The sequence below is a fragment of the Hakea prostrata genome, chromosome 8 (genome assembly GCF_041222555.1).
Source record: "Hakea prostrata isolate BN-2017 chromosome 8, UWA_Hpros_2, whole genome shotgun sequence".
NCBI lineage: Eukaryota > Viridiplantae > Streptophyta > Magnoliopsida > Proteales > Proteaceae > Hakea > Hakea prostrata.
Window position 1 is genome coordinate 7,838,446 of NC_142607.1, and position 16,908 is coordinate 7,855,353.

The 16,908-nt window shown below is 36.0% G+C and overlaps 1 long non-coding RNA gene across 1 annotated transcript; it reads right to left on the reverse strand.

The window, feature by feature from the left end:
• Positions 1–4,626: 4,626 nt before the first annotated feature.
• Positions 4,627–6,587, reverse strand: LOC149006610 (uncharacterized). The gene is made up of 3 exons (XR_016175344.1): positions 6,392–6,587; positions 5,347–6,067; positions 4,627–5,250 (listed from the first exon to the last, which is right to left on the reverse strand). It is a non-coding gene; the product is annotated as an uncharacterized LOC149006610 (long non-coding RNA).
• Between the last annotated feature and the right edge of the window lie 10,321 nt (positions 6,588–16,908).

Genomic DNA, 16,908 nt, shown 5'->3' on the forward strand with positions numbered 1-16,908 from the left:
AGGACAGCCTATCCCAAGCTGTATCCTCACCCCCTCGGATAACCTAGAAAGATGCTCTTTTACTCCGGGTTCTAATTTTCCAATACACGATGAGCAAAGGATTCACACCCAAATACCCCGAGGTAACTAAGACCGGGAGGTTTACCCCACCACATTTCCTGGGGTTTTAAACCCTAAGGTAACGAGAGGGACTCTATTGATTAGGTGAACAATGTTGTAATGACTTCACCGAAACCTAGGTACCCGAACCGATGAGCATACATCTAGTCTTGTTTAAAATTGTCCTATCATTCTTTCAGCAAACCATTTTGAGGGGTGTATTTAACGAGTCCTATGCCTTTGAATCCCTTTATCATTACAAAATCCATTAAACATTTCATTAACAAATTCTAATCCATTGTCGAGTCCTTAATGTTTTGACTTTCTTATCACTCAAGTTTTCTACCAAAGCAACCCAATACTTGAACTTTTCAAAAGTTTCATCCTTGGTCTTCAATAAGAAGATCCACACCTTCCTGAGTAGTCATCAACAAGGGATAAGAAATAAGAATTTCTACCATAAGACAAGACAAGCAGTCCCCACAAATCAGCATGTACATACTCTAATATATCCCCAGATAAGTGAGACCCAGCTCCAAAGCTAACCGGTCGCTTACCTAAGACACATGACTCACAAAACTCTAAGTTATCAATGACATCCTTGCCAAACAGGCCTTGTTTACTTAGAGCTTGCATTCCTTTATTGCTTATGTGTCCTAGCCTAGCATGCCACACACTAGTGATATTTGATTCACTTGACGGACAACAAGTATTGGAGATATTATTAAGGAATGTACTACCATCAAAAACATACAAACCAGACCGAGAAATGCCCTTTAAACATACATGAGATCCCTTAGATACGAGAAGACTACCCCGAGAGATACAAGTTACAAATCCAAAGATTGTCAAGGCTACTAATTGAAATCAAGTTTCTCTTTAAGTCGGTATGTATCTAACATCATGTAATGTAAAAACAGATTTATTGTGATTTAACAATTCAAAGAACAATACCAACTACATCACATAAATCATCATTACCCATCATAACTTTGGCATTATTCAACTCGGACAAGTGTGTAAACCGGTGTAAGTGTGGACACATGTGATATGTACAACTGAATCTAAAATCCATCCTTCGCCACTAACCTCGAAATGGTAAGCACCTCACTAATGTCTTCATAGACATGGCGACCATTCTGGGTCCAGGCATACGAGAATGGGTATTCTCCAATCCTTCATCTTTCTCTTATAAGCAAAACAGTTTCTTAAAATGTCCTACTCTCTTGCAAAAGAAGCATCTCTTGAGGTTTGTTTAGACTTGTTGTTCCCATATTATCTATTGTTAGACTCAGGCTCAAAACCCTCCGGTCTCCCGGAAGAGCCCGCCACAAAAGGCCCCAGCCCTAGTCACCGAAGCCAATAGTTCGGACTCTATCTTTAAGGCATCAATCAATTGTTCGAGGGAAATGTTTTGACATGCATATTTGATTGAGTTCTTCACAACAAGGTAATCATTATGTAATGAATTCAATAGGATAATAGACAAGTCTGATTTTCCAATTTAGCCTTTTCACTGATTGGCTAAGTCTTGAATAAGCTTCAAATATATCTAGGTTCTTGTCAAGGGTAGTTGTAGGGTCCACAAACCCATACAACCTCTCCTTTAAATAAAGACCTAGATTCTCGGATATCCGCCAAGCTGTTCCGGACTATAGGGGTGTTGCTTCATCATCAAGACACTGATGACCCCATCGTGATATTCGAGCATGCATCCAATTGCATCTCCACACGATCCTCAACTGGATCAATACTCAAAGAAAGCATCCGGGTCATCAATTGATCTTAGGAGCTCGTTGAGCCATAAGGCCGAACCTCCCCCAAATCCCAAAGTCCCGCCATGAACTCTCAATGTCACCCCGGAACTCCCCATAGGAGTATCCAAACTTAGGAACTAGGGTCCCTCCTAGTCCTACAGCCTACAGAGCCGTGGAAACACTAACCACACCGGGAGGTGTATCCTCCCCGGTAGACAAACCCCGGGCTCCACGAACCCGGTCCAAAACACTAATCGATATATAAGAATCCAATTCACAATCCGATTAATCAATCTGAAAAATGAAGATTATTCTAACAAAGTGTTAAATAATCAATATTAATTAATCACAAAAAAGGAATAGTCTCGGATACAAATTATAAAAACAGCAGACCTAATAATCGAGATGTTAACACCACAGATCAATACATACCAAGTATTAGATCAATACTAACACAGAAAAATTAGACAGCATATATTATAATGAGAAATTCAAGATTAAATGAGATTAATTACAGCCAAAGACATATCAGAATCATATATCTATACTCAGATTGTTTCCTAAGATTCTAAACATAACGAGCAAACAAACGGTATATGAAAATATAAGAGAGATTTATATAACCCGAATCGAGTCATATCACATACCAAACATATGAGATGAGAATCAATTCATACGTCATACTTATGACGAGGACTTGAATGGAAATTATACAAACAACATAATCATTCATATAACAGAAAATGTCAGCAGCGAAAGAAATTAAAGAAAATTTAGAACAACATGTTACAATCTTAACCGTATAGACTATCTTCACAATTTAGGGTTTAATTGATTTCACAAAACCTAAACGAAGCAGGGACCATGATTAACAGCTCGATGCCAACGGATCGCAAGGTCAAAACTCACCTAATCGTGGACCAATCATACAAGGGAAAAAGAAAAGAAAGAGAAGAAAAAGCGGACGGAGGGAAGCCCGTGGGACGAGGGAACCAACCACATAGGTTGGTGATTACAAACAAAGAAGAAGAAAAAGGAAATATAACGAAAAAGGTCCAAAGACAGAGACGAACGAAAGACCAACAAAACAACCAGGCAAGAAAGGAGACAAACCTCAGAGAAGAGAGAGCAAACAAAATCAAATAAGCCATTTAAGGAACACATGAACAAAACAAGGCTCACTAAATACAAGATTTTCTTAGATTTGCTGGGATAAGGTCTAGATTTTGAGGTCCTTTTCTAGTGACTCGATCTGTGATTATATATATATTTTTTTTGGTAGAAGATCTGTGATTATATTGGTAAGTTCGTCTTTGGAGTCACTATTCAACACTTGTGGAAGAGATGGACTTCCAATTCTAGGTCCTTGGAGTTGATTTGGAAAACCATCTATTTTGACATCTCTTCTAAACTACAGATGATTCTCCATCTCCCTATTAACAATTTCCACCCTTTTTGTATTTTTTTTTTTTGGGGGAGGGGGTTGTGGGACTGAGGTTCATCCGGCCAACTTTCATGCACCTTGACTACTACTTGGTGATGTGGTTGTTACATAAAATTTAAATTTGAGACGAAGCTTCGCCCCGACCCCAAGGGGATTCAAACTTTGTCCTCTACATGGATTTATTAGTCTTTTGCCAACTGAGCAATCCCTCAAGGCATTCTGTACATTCTTTTTCTCTCCCCTTCTTTTCTTGTAATGCTATTTTATTAATTTTTTTTTTTTTTTGGGGCTGGGATTGAAATGGCTGAGTACCTTGCCTAAAAGTTCCGAGTTTTCATCTCCGTATTCAACAGAGGAACCCACTTGAGTCACACTCAAACTCTACAAGCAGGAGCCTAATATTTGATTCTCTTGCTCTTTTGTAGTATCTGTTTGTAGAGTGATGCTTAGTATGAATGGTGATTTTTTTTTCCCATTTAATCTAACATTAAGTCTAATATTATTTTAGAAATACCTATTAGAAGTAATCCGTTTCACCACATCACTATTTTTGCCTCATTTTGTGCATATGCATTAATCTAAAACCATAGAATTACTTGCAGTGGTAATTTTTGTTGCCTAACAACAAGATGTCAAATAATTGCCTTTTGACTAAGATATTATTGATTCATTGACCCTTTCCAATAAATGAATCTCCACATCCAAGAGGATTTTGCCAAAGTAGCTGAGTATGTATTTTGACAATGTTGTGAAGGGGGTTTGAATATCAAGTCTAAAACCAAAGGTTGAGAAGAACATATTTTTAGTAACATGTTTATCGAACAACAACATGTTGTATGAGTGTTTTTTTTCCATTCATAGAATAAGTTTATCAAACACTAAATTATTCTCATAATTATTTTTATCAAACACTCAATTATAAAAACAAAATTTATGAAACGCTTAAAAATATAAATAATCAAAATTGTTACTAGTATTTTTCAAGACAAAAATACTCATTGGGTTATCTAACATATGCTTGATTAGAGAAAATTTATATTACTCATTTAAATTTAATTACTTGTTATATATTTACTCAAACTCTTCTAGTCGAATTTATATTATTTATTTTACAAAAAAAATAATAATAATAAATAGAACAAATTGCACTGGCACCTAAAAATGGAGGCCTTAAAGCACTGACACCCCACTTTATGTTTAAAAAGTATTGAGACCTCAAAACTGGATTTTCATTGGAAATATTTGTCCGATTTATCACTGAAAACCTTTCAGACATTGTTTATTATAAGGATATTTTTTAAAATAAACAGTAATTTAATTCTTTTCAGTGATAAATGGGACAAAAATATCCAATGAAAATCCAGTTTTGGGGTCTCAATACTTTTTAAACATAAAGTGGGGTGTCGGTGCTTTAAGGCCTCTATTTTGGGGTGCCATTGCAATTCGCTCTAATAAATAATATTTGTCATTTATGCTTGCTCGAACTCTTCCACTTGAATCAGATGCATGTTGGATACGATTTATACAACTTGTTTTGAAATTCCCAATAACACTCTGCAAAATTTGACTACCCACGAATAAAACTCTAGCGAATTAAACGGTACCAATAAGGTAAACGCCAAAAGGTAACGAAGGAAATCCAAACCAAAACAAGAAAAGATTCATCAAATTACATCTTTAAGCTCAAGTAATCACCAAGGTGCAGCACTTGTGACCAGTTAGAAGGTTAATTTGTTGGAAAGAATGGAAGAATGATAAACATCAAAACACAATAACAAAGAAAAAAAACCCAATCTTACCCAGCTTCAAACAGGTATTAAAGCCGTTGCCATCTTGGGGTCGACCAAAGGAGCTGCACATATTAGTAACTGATTCTGATGATTGTCCTTCTTCATAGATTATGTTCTCAGATTCAGGGGCGCAAGCACTTTGGCCTTTGGACACATTCACCTGCACCCAGAAATAACTTTCAACCATCAAACAAGCAAGTATAGCGAACAAAACATACAAATCTTAACATGAAAAACAATAGGAGAAGGTTCTTACCTTTTGAAATTTATGTGCAGTTTCAGTTGGATGATGCTATACTGTTGAATATTGATAATTATCCTCTGAGTTTAATAACCATTCTTTTCTATTTTATCTTCAGTTTTCTGTGCCACTAGAAGAAACAAACCTTTCTAGCATGCAGCTTTATTCTTTTGTATGTAGTCTTCTTCGGTGAGCTTTCCCTAACACTATTATACACAAGCGTAGATGTCTAGCCAGAGAAAAATTGATATGGTATTTGAAGAGCATGAAAGCAGAAATTGGATAACCATCAGATTCTATTTTTGTACAGCACTTCACATCACATAAGTAAGAAGGAAATGTGCTACTTCCTAAAAATGAATCACATAAAAAAGTTTACTACTAGTGAACTGTATCTATGCAGTAAAATAAGTTTCTACCACTATAAACATGACCTACATTAGTTAATTGAGAACCCAGAATTTTAAGCACACCCTCACCCCCATCCTACCTCATCCCATCCCAATAAAAGGCCCATCACTTCAAAATATTCCAGACCGTGAACAGAAATTATCTTTTCTGAAAGATACATAAGAAACACGAGTAAGCACTCGACAATGCATACCAAGGGGTTTCTTCAGTTGTCAGGATGTCTACTTACCCTCTGCAGAACCACTTACCTGCTCCAATGGCAGATTCTTCTCGTTCCTCTGCTTTGGCGCCGATTCTTACAACCTGATTGAGGTGATCACAGAACCTGAAATTAATTTTCTCAAACCATTATTTGTTCACCTACATGGATACAATTGTGAAAGATTGGCAATTTCTTCAAGAGAAAAAACAAATAGAGAGACAGACTTTCACGAAAATCCAAAATGAAAGATAAGAAGAAGAAATAAAAAAAAAATTCACTGAAAATGGGAGAATCGAAAGGAAAAGGGAAGGAGAGAAAAAAAAAACCATTCACCAAAACGACGTTTCCCTCGGACAAAGAAAACCCTAAAATGGCCGTGAAATCGAGAAGAGAAAGGAAAGAGATGGAAAAAAATTATCAAGTGACCTAAACGGCAGCAACTCTTACCAAATGCATCGAACCTCAAGCCCTTGCTGATCGAATGAAAAATCGTGAGAAGACTGGTTTCTTTTGTTTGGAAACCGATTTCCACGAATCTCAAGCCCATGCTGATCGAATGGGAAATCGTGAAGAGACTAATTTGTTTGGAAACCGCTGCTAGACCCGCATCACACACTGGCTGTGGTGAGTGAGTCTCCCAACAGGAATTTTTTGCATCCATAGGGATTTATTAATATCTCTAAAAATATTTTATAAATGTCTCTAAAGCCCTATTTTGTTGTAGTGTCAAATGAGGTTTATGGCTGTGGAAGGTAAGGTGGTGGATTCCTAGGCGGAGTGTGGTTTCTTCTAGAGGTGGAGAATCCAAGGGAAGTACTCTTGTCAATTACATCTTTGTTTTCGGGGAACTGCTTGCCTATGGGTTTAAGAGTGATGGCTCTGTTCTGGGAGAGCTGGTTGTTTATGGTGCAATTGAAATTCGAATTTTAAATCACACAAACTTAATCTTCTTTTGAGATTTTAAATATATTTCTGTGCACCTCGTAAGTTTGTTCTGGGAGAGCTGGTTGTTTATGGTGCAATTGAAATTCGAATTTTAAATAACACAAACTTAATCTTCTTTTGAGGTTTTAAATATATTTCTGTACACCTCGTAAGTTGAAAGAGAGTCCAACTCCATTTGGTCTCTGGATCGTGTAACCTCCAACCAGTTGGATCATGAAAAGTAAACAAATCCTATTAATATATGCTTCTATCCTTAGTAAAGGATAGCGAAGAATTTTGCAACGCTGAGTTCTATTTACTCTGCAACTCTAAACCTAACACCCCATTCCTATTTAATTAGGGTTTTCAAAGTAAGGTATTGTTCAATCTCTACAACAATTTTAATTTTTTTGGCTTTTCGTAAGCATTCCCATTAGAAAGTAAACTATTGTTTTTGGGTAACATAGTACGTACTTCATTCGAATAATTTATCTTGAGAACCAGTCACAGAAGGGGATGGAAAAGAAAAAGAAACAATTCGAGGAGGAGCTCTCTTGCCCGGTAAAGATCTTAATCTTAGCTATCTTTTATCTTTATATATTCTTTTTACTCTGGTCTAATCAATTGTGCAGATTTGTTTGGAGATTTTATTCGAACCATGTACCACTACTTGTGGTCACAGGTAAGGAAATGAAATCTTCAATAGTATGTCTTCTGGTTTCTATGTTGTTGAAAGTTGCGTTTTGTTGTTCTTCTTCTTTTTTGAGTTGGGTAGTTGAAATTATCTGAGAGATTTTTGTGTTTCTACTGCAGCTTTTGTAAGAAATGCCTGGACTTTGCTGCTGTCAATTGCGGGAACAAATGCCCTAAATGTAGACAACGAATCAGGTATATATATTAGAGGTTTTTTCTTCTTCTTCTTCTGAGTAACCCAATAACTAGATTCATCTCATCATTGCAGCGATGATAGATTATGCACCGTGAGCACTGTGCTTTGGAATATGACACAGCTTTTGTTTCCACAAGAAGTTGAAGCAAGGAAGGCTGCAAGGGTCCTAAATAACCGTGAAATTGCAAGCCAAAGCCCAACAGGAGGGAGTGATGATGCTGCTCAGTATATCGAAGATTCTAGGAGAGGAGTGTCGAGTTACAGAGATGTTACTTCTACAAGAAGAAGGGAAGTAGTACCTGGTCAGGTCGAGGATGCTGGTTTGGGTTCTAGCTTGCAGACTGACATATCTGTTACAGCAGGAAGGAACTTTGTTGCATCAGAAGGAGTTTCTAGTCGACGACGGGATCTATTTCGTGCTCATTGTATCAGCAGTGTTAGATGGGTTAGATCAATTGCAGTCCGCAGAGATGGATTGAATTCCATGGCCAATAGCATTCCTCAGCCCTCTAGATTAGTTGTTCAATTATGTTGCTCTGTAAAGCTATGGATTGCTCGATTCATGTGCCTTGGATATCTATGGCTGCTTGGCCTATTATCAACAAGGAGAATGAATTCATGAGTGCAGAATTTTCAGAGCTGACCTTGTTAGACACTCCCCACACCTTGGTTATAATTTTAATGACACGTGGAGATTTTTAATTTTTATTTGCATCGTTTGAATACAGTATTATTCTGCAATAGTTGTCATCGTGGGGGTTCATTCCCTTTCACTTTGTGCATAGTGTGAGATTTCTCTCCTAGATTTCATCTTAATCAAATCCTTCCTTTGCTTTGCTCCAAAAAACTGAAAAGGAAAAGATGGTGTTTTAGTTTATACACAATCTATCTAGACACTTAATTGTGATCTTAAACACTTAACCATGGTATTGACCATGACTCTTATGTCCCCTTACACTAATGAGGGCAACTTTGAATCAACCTAGACCCGTCTTTAAGGTCATAATTTTGATGACCCTCTTTGATCAAGGGCCTCTATAATTTTGCTTAACATTTTAATGACGTGGGGATTTTTATTTGCATTGTTTGTATGGTGTATTATTGTTTGAAGTTTACTGTTCTCCCCCATAGTGGATAAAGATTTTTATTTGCATTGTTTAAATGACGTATTTTTTTTAGGGATGTAAACAGATCGAATTTGGATTGAATAGTAGTAATACCATGTCCACATTCTATTATATTCAGACTGATTCGGATAATATCCTATCGGTTTTCGGATGAATTTGATCGAATTCAGATGATAGTTGAATAGTTATTTTCTTAAGTAGATTATTCTAAATGAGTATGAATACAAATTGAATACAAGTTTTATTTGTGAATGTTAGGTTTAAAATTTAAGAATTTAACAACTTTGATAGCTATTATAGTAGAAAATCTAAAAAAATAATCACCAATGTTAAGTAAATTTGAATCCTCAAGGATGTGAATGCAAATTTGGAAATGGATTTCAGTTACCATTTACAACTGTAGAGTAATCATTGTTTCTTTACCACTCTACCTATTTAAAGTCGCCCTTCCTGAGTGGTTGCAATGGATCACCATGAGAGACCAAGTTTGCTTTGGCAAGAGGTGTTCTTGAAATGATGTCCTTTGTTTGGAGCGCCTTGCTATTGAGTGTGGTTTTGGTGAAGGCTCGTGAGTTGGACTATTACATATTTAGATTAGACTGGATTCCTAGCGCTTTATCTAATGCCCTAGAGAGCTCTTCAATTGATTGTGGATATAAGTGAGTTAAGGGTTTGGCTCCGTAAATGTGTTTTTTATGCATCACTAGAGATTAACACTTGTGCTGGTTTTATTTAGTCATCAATATAGGAGGTTCGTTTTTGTAGTTGAGGCCTTCCATTTGTGTAATAGCACATAACATATTTGCACAATTTATTTGTTTATTTTATCTGAGGTTCATCTGGGTCAGCTTGGGCACTACAACTACATTGGGGAGATTCGAACTCTGATCTCCTATGTGGAAGTATTGATCTTTTGCCAACTAAGCCACCCCTTGGAGTTAATTTATTTGTTATTCATATAAACTCCCTTTTCTTCTAAGAAAAAAGAGAGAGTTAGAAGTGTTTTTTTTTTTTTTGATACTAGTGCTTTTTTAATATTGGAAATTAAACGTCGCTTGATGGGGGCGAACCCAAAACCTCCCCATGGAAATCTGGGCTTTTAACCGCTCTACTAACTCACCATTGACCGTTGTGTGTGTTATTTGACACATGAAAATGGTCGATTTGACTTAAGCCAATGATGGGTTAGTAAAGTCGTTAAATGCCCAAACTCCCTAGGGGAGGTTTTGGGTTGGCACCCATTCGACGGCATTAATTATATAAAAGGCGTCAAGCTGCCCCGGATAAACCTCATATCCAAAAAAAAAAATGATTGATTTGACTTGTTGAATTTATTTTTTATTAAAAAACAAAAGTTCGGTTTGGTCTTGGTTGTGTAACAATATGATAGCTTGGTTTACCAATTCAACTCAACTAATTTTTTTCTTTTTCTTTTTTAGCAATGTATTGTATAATTTCTATTTATTTGAAATAATATAAAAAAACCATATTTTTATCCTCAAATTTATTTTTTATTGGGATAATTACTATTGCTCCTTCATACTATAGTTTAATTACTAAAATGATCTTACTTTTTATGAAATTATTGTTGCCCCCTTCACTTCCAACAATGTTAAGGGATCTTGAATATTTAATGTCTATCTTGTCATTCTACAATTAAAGTCAAAATACAATAATAGATTAATATCCTCATTTAGAAAGAAAAAAAAATCCTTTTTAATGTTCACTAATTCCAACAGGGTATGGCAATTTATGTCCAAGTCAAAATACAATACTATTTTGTTGTTGTCTGGAAGCTTCTCCTTTCTTTTCTGATTGATTGGTTGAGGTAAGTGATTCTTTGATCACTCATTCTCTATCCTCAGCCATTGAATTAAGTAGATTTGTTTTCCTCTTTGGTTGTTCATGATCATCCTATTACAGTACCTACCTTCTTAATGCTCTTGATGAGATTTGATCCGGAAACAAAACCATGCTTTCGTGAAAAGAATTGATCTAATCTAGGGGAGGATTTTGGGTGACCAATTTGCGTTAATTGTTAGGTTTCGTATTACACTTTGGTTGTGGGTATCTTAGGTTTGAAATTCAGATTGAGATCATCCAAAAATCGGATTGAAATCGGATGATCAGAAGCAAACTTTCATCTGTCTTATTCCCAAAAAGCCAGGTGCTTCTTCCCTCTCTGATTTCCGGCCCATATCCCTTTGTAATGTCATTTAAAAATTAATTTCCAAGATTCTTGCTAACTTGATTTATAGTTAGTAACGGATTAAGAAGCATGTCTATTGCATATCTTGAAAATAAAGTGAAGAAAATCTTGGAGCTTACCAAAGATGAAGTAGAAGAAAAAGCTGCAGGTGTGTCTTCTTCACTCTTCATCCCAGAACTCATCTTTTATCCCCATTTAAAAGCTTATCATTTTATCTTGTTATTATTATTTCAACATTTTCTCAGAGTTATAAGTTTGTAAATACAAAAAAGAAAGTGTATGGTTGGGTTTCCAGCACTCCCAAGAGAGACATTTCGCTGGTAAACTAACATTATCTGAGTGCATGGTAGAAGTACTCTCTTTTATATTCTGTTATTTCTTCGCTGAATGCTATGTCTAATATTATTATTTCAATTTCAGTAATTTCATAGGATGTGTTACACCCAAATGATTGGACCTCTTCGGTTCTCCTCACGGATATTGTCATTGCAATTTTATACATTATTTTCTTGTTGTGTCCAATTTTCATAGTTTATCTTGTTCCATGGAACTTTGAATTTCAATCATTATTCTTTGCTTGAATTACCATTTTGATTCTTTGCCCAGAATTTGTTAATGGCATACTATTTATTAGTTTTTAAGATTGAGACATATTGTTTGTTCTCACTACAGAGTTACAGGAGAAATTTGGTGATCAAGAAGAAAAAGACGGTGATTTATCAACTAGTCCCAGATAAGTTTTCTGTTTGGATCATTCTCCCAATGGAAAAGCCAATGAAAACGGGGAATGTAGAAATGAGCTTCAAAAGGAGGAGGAAAGTGTTAGACAAGAGCTTGAAGCTGAAAATGACCAAGTGACTGACTTTCAACCAGAGGTGGACTCTCTATTGACACATAAGGGTGTACTGGGACCACAGATAGAAATTAAGAATCATGAGGCACAGAGATTCAGGGAAGAAAACCAGGTAGTGCAGCTCATGACAAGAGAGTTGGATGATCGGAATTTGTCAGAGTATTACTGAAAGTACAACATGAGATGTCCAGTCTCTTAAGGAAACTGGAAGATAACAAGAATGAAGAGTCAGCTCAATTTATGGCTTCAACAGCACAGGTCAAGGATGTACAGGAATTGGGCTCCTCACACTCCCAGAAAATCCCATCAGAACCACAGGTTGCAGGAAAAAGACAAGAAGCTACAGGAAGACAGACTCAGGAGAATAAGAACATGGAGATAGATAGGAAGCTTTTCGATATGCAGAAGTTGCTGAAAAAACATGAAGATAGAGTCAGCAAGTTAACTATAGAATACAAACAACTTGAAGATCTGAATCAGGAATCACTGAATTATAGCCAGGAGATGGACAGAAATATCAAACATAAAGAACAACTGTACCTGGGAGACATAGATGTTGAAGATGAGATGATTGAGTGCTTCAGAAGGGAGCCTGAGAGGGAGAACAGAAAAGTAAGATTTAGAAAAGAAATAATCACTGAATTGCAAACAAGGTTAGAAAAAATGAAAGCTAAGCATAAAGATCTCCAGGAAAGGCATAAGTCGGAATTAGAAAAGGCTGTTGCCATGGTAGCCAGACCATCAAACTGTTGAGGGGAATTCAAGAAGACAATCGGGGACACTCAGATAAAGAAGATACGGTGCTCAGCTTTGAGGAAGAGAATAAGAAGTGATCAAGCAGTCGTGCATTTTGAATAGCAAATTTGATGCTTGGTTTTCTGGAGAAATTGTTCATTAATACAAAAGTAAGAAACTAGAGGACTACTTTAGTGTTTCATTTCTTCCTTGTGATTCATGGTGGATCTAGTCCAATCAGTTTGTCATTGTTGAAATCTTCATTCTTTCCAATATCTCAGGGGATTTGTCAATTGAATTGTGAGTAGTCAAAAATTGGCTAATTCAAGAAAAATGTATGAGACTGAAAAGCCCAGCGCTCGAGTGATATCGCCAATACTGGACCAATAAATATTGAACAGTGGTGTGGGTGGAGGTTCCCGAGTAATACAAATAGCACCTTCTCTTCTCTTCTCTTCTTCTTCTTCTTCTTCTTCTTCTTCTTTTTTTCTTCTTTCTTTTCTTCTTTTTCTTCTTCTTCTTTTTTTTTTTTTTTTTTTTTTTTTTTTTTTTTTTTTTTTTCAGATTTGGCGAGCATCTGTTTACTATGCCATTTTTATTAAATATATGTTGCATGTGTTAGGATTTTTCATTTTGATTTTTTTTTCTCACTGATTAGGAATCCGAATTGTGAAATCCAGCCCTAACCCTAACCTAGAAACCCTATTGTCTATAGGTCCGAAGACCTGGAGTGAAGGTAGAAGACAACTATGGACCATCTTAATGGAAGACATTGGTGTTTGACCCAGAACCCATGAAAATTGATGATAGTATTCCATATTTGGAAACCTTGTTTGAGTTGGAGAAGAAACTGCATATTGATGAAGGAGAGCTTGGTTATTGGACCTAAAGCCTTTTTGGACATGGTTTGAAGGCATCCCTCCATACTAGGTAAATTGTTTGATGAGTTGTGAGAAGCCCATCCAAAGATATTGAAGTTAGGACCCTTAATTCCCTATTCAAGAGTTGCTGACACGGTTGGTCGACTGATTGGTCGATTGGCCAATCGACCAACAAGGTCATTAAGGTCAAAATTGGAAATCCTGGTATTTTTAAGAGTTTTTATGCTATTTAAAGGGAGGAACTCCGTGTTTTTCACTCACAATCAGTTTTAAACCTTTGAAGAACGTGGGAAGAACCCTAAAACCTCTCCTCCAAAGCCAAGGAAGATCCTCAAGCGTCCGTTCGAGTTTCTTCATCGATTCTTCTTCTAAAAAGGTTAGTAATCGAATCATTTCTTCTTTGATCTATTCTCTCTTCTATTCTTCTAATCTCTTGATTTTGCGAAAGTTATTACACTACTGTAATGGCCCCTCTTCTCTGATTCTCTTAGCCCTAGAGTGAAACCCCCAATTCACTTATGTTCTTGAAGCCATATGGCGATGATTCTTGAAATTGACTTCTTACCTAAGATCTTGATCACTCCCTCTCTATTTTCTACTGATCTTGGTGATTGTGGGAAAGGTCTCACAACAGTGATACAATCTTTCCTTATATCCCCATGATTGTTGGGTTGATCCCTATTTTCCTTTTTACCACGAGAAACCAAAAGTAGGGTGATTTTGGGAGGAAATCATTGGGTAACCCTCATGAGAGGGTATCCAAATTGGGGAACCCTAATCCTCTTTTTATTCGTTGGATCCTCCCCAACACTTTCTTGATTGTATATTTTATGTTTCTCTTTACCTAGGGAGAATCTTTATTCTCCCTAATCTTTCCATGAGAGCCATGGACCATACACAATGAAAACCCTAATTCTATAGTTCAATTAGGATTCTAATTTTTGACCATATTTTGATACTTAGACCTTCTTAAATAGTCTTAATATGTTTCTAGGAAGCTCCTTTTCAAATTTCGGAGCAATCGGACTTCAAAAGAAGAAGTTATGACCGAATTAGGTTTTCTGCCCCATTGGTCTACTGGTTGGTCTACTGACCCAATCGACCAACTAAGCTGCCTACAATGACAGTAGTTTGTTTCTTCGTCCGATTCAATCCGTTTGACCTATAATATTTTAGGGCTTATTCTTTTGAAACATTATATCATGTTGAAAACAAAATTTATAACCGGATTATTTCTTTTAATTAATAAATATTCTTTTATATATTTAGTCCTTGCTAGTTTTCTAAAGAAGTTTGCTCTATTGCACTTGTTTGGTTCACCTAGTAATCCAAGCTAGTAATTTGAGTTTCGCCCTAGATAGATATGATCATGTGAGATTCAAATAAGTTAAAATGGCTTACTAGTGGAATATAGTATATGTTATATTTTTCTTGCATATAATTTTATACCTTGAATTCCCATAAAAAGGAAAATAATTTTATGCCTTGAATGCATGAGTATTTATAAATCCACAAAAAAAATTGGCCGGGATGTATTTGACATTTTAGATGGGTGGCCTGATTGTAAATTGAGTATAAGATGTCATCATGCTTATAACAAGGGGGAAAGAAGCCTAATGTTATGACATTTTGGCCATTCATAATTAGTATATCAATTCGCTATACTAAATTAAGGGGTGAAGCCTAGATTTAACATTAAAATGGGCCAAGAAATGGTACTTCACACTGAATACAATGAATTTTTCTATTTGTTAGATTTATCGTTAAATATTTTCTCCATTCAAGGGCTCAAGTATTCATTTCCCACACATGGTTAGAGGAAATATTTAAAATTTTCGGAATGGGAATGGGGGAATTTTCAAAAAATTGGGAAGGAGGAATGCTAGTATTTTACACATCGAAAGAAAATTTTCAGAAGCTGAAAAAAGCAAAAAGAAAAAAGAAAAAAGAAAAAAGAAAAAGAAAAGAAAGTTCAAAAAATTTGGAGTAAGGTGGGAGGGGGGAGATGGCCCCAATGTAGCTCTGCTCAAGGTTTAAAGTATCCCACGATACTATACGATACTAGCCGATACGTATCCATATTTGACCCAACCGATACGATACATCTCGATACGTCTCTCCATTGAATTACACTAAAATACATTAGTCAGAGCGTTACAATACTCGACACAGGACAATACGTCTCTTAAAATCACCTGACTGATACGATATTTGATACCGATACTTTAAACCTTGGCTTTGCTCATGACAAAACTAGTCCGAGAATTAAGATTCAAGTTGTTTTTTGTACAAAACCAATAGATTAATCTTAATAATATTTCTTTGAATGGTGGTTTATCAACTGAAATGCATGGTTAGCAAAAAGTCACGAGTCTGATGTAGTTAGGTTTTGTTTGTTTGTTTATTTGTTTTTTCCTTATAACGAGGCGATAGTTATATTATATGATTAGAATAAAAAAAACACACCTGTGAAAAAAGTGTCTCCTATTAGTTTTTTCGGCAACAAACCTATGAAGAGCCTCTTGAAGGAAAAAAGGATCTAAGTTGCAATTCTTTGCAGAATAGGAATCAATATCAATTGGTTTACTTGTAGCATCTATCTCATATTAAAGTATTTTTACTTTAACTTCAAAGGATTAGTTTAGTTGGCAAAGACCAACGGTGTCACATCCACCCAATCAGTACCCTACCTGATATACCCGAGTGTGTGATCCACAGTCCCAAAGATCCAGTATTTGAGGAAACCATCATCCCACATTTACAATAACATAATAAAAAACAAGACAATAAATGTTATACCACAATAATTAGCGAAATCAAAATAAGATTCAAGAGACAAATAATATAATCAAGAGTGCGGAAATAACGATACCAATATAATAATCAAAATGTAGAATAATCACATGTAGAGTATGCGGAAAACCACTCCACAAATACAGGTGGGGCCCACAGGGTAAAAATCATAAAACATTAAAAAAAATTAAAAATCCCTATGGGACCCACTTGTATTTGTGGTGAAAAACCCATCGGCCACGGGGTTCAGGTACGGACTTTTTTTTTTTTTTTGGATTAAGAGCTTCTTATATACCTGGATGAGAATAAGAATATTAATTCTGCCGAATGGCTGCGGACCCAAGTCCTCCCCGTGGGAGGTTGATTCTTTAACCGTTTTAATAACTTTTGCTTTGCTAAAACCAAAATAAAGAGCGCGGGAAAAATAAACGGCCGCGATGCCATCATAACCAAGCATTCAAATTTCAAATTTCTCAGTATTTAGGAATCGTTAGTTAGCTCAACCGTCATCCCTGGTTATTAGGAATCGGTTTTCAACCCCAACACTAAGACC